This window comes from Arachis ipaensis, chromosome B7 (genome assembly GCF_059453495.1).
Source record: "Arachis ipaensis isolate K30076 ecotype BB chromosome B7, ASM5945349v1, whole genome shotgun sequence".
In the NCBI taxonomy this organism is placed as follows: domain Eukaryota; kingdom Viridiplantae; phylum Streptophyta; class Magnoliopsida; order Fabales; family Fabaceae; genus Arachis; species Arachis ipaensis.
The window spans coordinates 58,877,559-58,881,040 of NC_142442.1; the positions used below are offsets into that span (position 1 = coordinate 58,877,559).

Here is a 3,482-nt window from a genome sequence, read left to right on the forward strand (position 1 = left end):
ATTAATGAGTAATGGAGGCTCGTTCTCCCAAGTCTCATTACAAAATAGCTTGGCATTCAGCTTCATGATTGCTCCTAAATACTGGGCAACTTGCCCTTGAACAATGTCTTCATCTTCTTCAGAAGATGAATAGTCATCAGATCTCATGAATGGTAAAAGTAGGTTCAATGGAATCTCTATGGTCTCTAGATGAGCCTCAGATTCCTTTGGTTCCTCAAAGGAAAACTCCTTATTGGTTAGTGAACGTCCCAGGAGGTCTTCCTCGCTAGGATTCACGTCCTTCACCTCCTCTCTGGGTTCGTCCACACCAAGTAAGGTTATGGCCTTGCACTCTCTTTTTGGATTATCTTCTGTATTGCTTGGGAGAGTACTAGGAGGAGTTTCAGTGACTCTTTTACTCAGCTGGCCCACTTGTGCCTCCAAATTTCTAATGGAGGACCTTGTTTCATTCATGAAACTTAGAGTGGCCTTAGATAGATCAGAGACTATATTTGCTAAGCTAGATGGATCCTGCTCCGAATTCTCTGTCTGTTGCTGAGAGGATGATGGAAAAGGCTTGCTATTGCTAAACATGTTTCTTCCACCATTATTAAAGCCTTGTTGAGGCTTTTGTTGATCCTTCCATAAGAAATTTGGATCATTTCTCCATGAGGGATTATAGGTGTTTCCATAGGGTTCTCCCATGTAATTCACCTCTGCTATTGCAAGGTTCTCAGGATCATAAGCTTCTTCTTCAGAAGATGTTTCTTTAGTACTGTTGGATGCAGCTTGCAATCCATTCAGACTCTGAGAAATCGTATTGACTTGCTGAGTCAATATTTTATTCTGAGCCAATATGGCATTCAGAGTATCAATTTCAAGAACTCCCTTCCTCTGAGGCGTCCCATTACTCACAGGATTCCTTTCAGAAGTGTACATGAAGTGGTTATTTGTAAACATGTCAATGAGTTCCTGAGCTTGTGCAGGCATTTTTTTTTAGGTGAATGGATGTACCTACAAAATGGTCTAATGACATCTTAGCTAATTCAGACAGACCATCATAGAATATATCCAGGATGGTCCATTCTGAAAGCATGTCAGAAGGACACTTTTTGGTCAGTTGCTTGTATCTCTCCCAAGCTTCATAGAGGGATTCACCTTCTTTCTATTTGAAGGTTTGAACATCCACTCTAAGTTTGCTAAGCTTTTGAGGAGGAAAGAACTTGGCTAAGAAAGCCGTGACCAGCTTATCCTAAGAGTTCAGGCTATCTTTAAGTTGAGAGTCCAACCATATTCTAGCTCTGTCTCTTACAGCAAATGGGAAAAGCATAAGCCTGTAGACCTCGGGATCAACCCCATTGGTCTTAACAATATCACAGATTTACAAGAATTCAGTTAAGAACTAAAAATGATCATCTGATGGAAGTCCATGAAACTTGTAATTCTGTTGCATCAGAGAAACTAATTGAGGCTTTAGCTAAAAATTGATTGCTCCAACGGTAGGGATTGAGATGCTTCTTCCATGTAAGTTAGAATTTGGTGCAGTGAAGTCACCAAGCATCTTCCTTGCATTGTTGTTGGGTTCGGCCATGTCTCCTTCTTTTTCGAAAATTTCTGTCAAATTTTCTCTAGAGAGTTGTGCTTTAGCTTCCCTTAGCTTCCTCTTCAGAGTCCTTTCAGGTTTAGGATCAGCTTCAACAAGAATATTTTTATCCTTGTTCCTGCTCATATGAAAAAGAAGAGAACAGAAAAGAAAATATGGAATCCTCTATATCACAGTATAGAGATTCCTTATATGAGTATAAGAAGAGAAGAATAGAAGAAGGAAAAGATAGGAATTCGAACACAGAGGAGAAGAGTGGGTTCAAATTTTTGAGTGAAAGAGGGGTGTTAGTAGATAAATAAATAAATAGAAGAAGATGAGAGGGAGAAGAATTCGAAAATTAAATAAAAATATTTTTATTTTTATTTTAAATATTAGTTATAATTCAAAAATACGAAAAGGAATAAAATTAAAATTAAAATTTAAAATAATGAGTTAATGAAAAGAAATTTTGAAAAAGAAGTTAGTAATTTTCGAAAATTAGAGAGAGAAAATTAGTTAGGTAGTTTTGAAAAAGATAAGAATGAAACAAAAAGATAGGATTAATTGAAAAAGATTTGAAAATCAATTTTGAAAAGATAAGAGGTTAGAATAGATTTTAAAATTGATTTTGAAAAAGATGTGATTGAAATTTATTTTGAAAAAGATTTGCAAAAGAAATTTAAAAAGATTTGATTTTGAAAATTATAGTTGATTACTTGACTAACAAGAAACAAAAAGATATGATTTTAAAATTTAAAGATTGAACCTTTCTTAATAGGCAAGTAACAAACTTTAAAATTTTTGAATCAATCACATTAATTGTTAGTAAAGATTTTGAAATTATGAAACAAAATAAGAAAAAGATTTTTGAAAATCAATTTGAAATTTTCGAAAATATGAAAGAAAAAATGAAAAAGATTTTATTTTTGAAAAAGATTTGAAAAAGATAGAATTTTTAAATTGAAAATTTGATTTGACTCATAAGAAACAATTAAATTTAAAAACTTTTTGACTAAATCAAACCAAATTTTCGAAAATTTATGAGAGAATAAGGGAAAGATATTTTTTTGAATTTTTAATGAAGAAAGAGAAAAACAACCAAAAGACTCATAACATGAAAATTATGAATCAAAACACATGATGCATGCAAGAACACTTTGAATGTCAAGATGAACACCAAGAACACTTTGAATGTCAAGATGAAGACCAAGAACTTATTTTTGAAAATTTTTAAGAAAAGAAAAACATGCAAGACACCAAACTTAGAAAATTTCAAACTTTAGACACTAACAAATTGAAAATGCATATGAAAAACAAGAAAAGACACAAAACAATAAAATGCAAAGATCAAACAAAGCAAATCATCAAGAACAACTTGAAGATTATGAAGAACACATGCATGAGTTTTCGAAAAATACACAAATTTTAAAAACATGCAATTGACACCAAACTTAAAATTTGACTCAAGACTCAAACAAGAAACACAAAAATATTTTTGATTTTATGATTTTATAAATTTTTTTGGATTTTTTTTGAAAATTATTTAAAAAAACGCAAAAAAATAAAAAATTTTTGAAAGATTTTTTTGAAAACTTTTTGAAAAGAAAATTACCTAATCTGAGCAACAAGATGAACCGTCAGTTGTCGAAACTCGAACAATCCCTGGCAACGGCGCCAAAAACTTGGTATGCAAAATCGTGATCTTTCATTCCTTGGTAACGGCGTCAAAAACTTAATACGCACGTTCATAATTTCAGTTCTTTGTCATAACTTCGCACAACTAACCATCAAGTGCACTGGGTCATCCAAGTAATAATCCTTACGTGAGTAAGGGTCGATCCCACGGAGATTGTCGGCTTGAAGTAAGCTATGGTCACCTTGTAAATCTCAGTCAGGCGGATTCAAATGGTTATAGAGT

At 33.1% G+C, this 3,482-nt stretch overlaps 1 non-coding gene across 1 annotated transcript; it reads left to right on the forward strand.

Annotated features, from left to right (window-relative positions):
* Positions 1 to 1,069: 1,069 nt before the first annotated feature.
* On the forward strand, positions 1,070 to 1,177 carry LOC148552730 (small nucleolar RNA R71). The gene has a single exon (XR_015893571.1). It is a non-coding gene; the product is annotated as a small nucleolar RNA R71 (small nucleolar RNA).
* Positions 1,178 to 3,482: the final 2,305 nt, after the last annotated feature.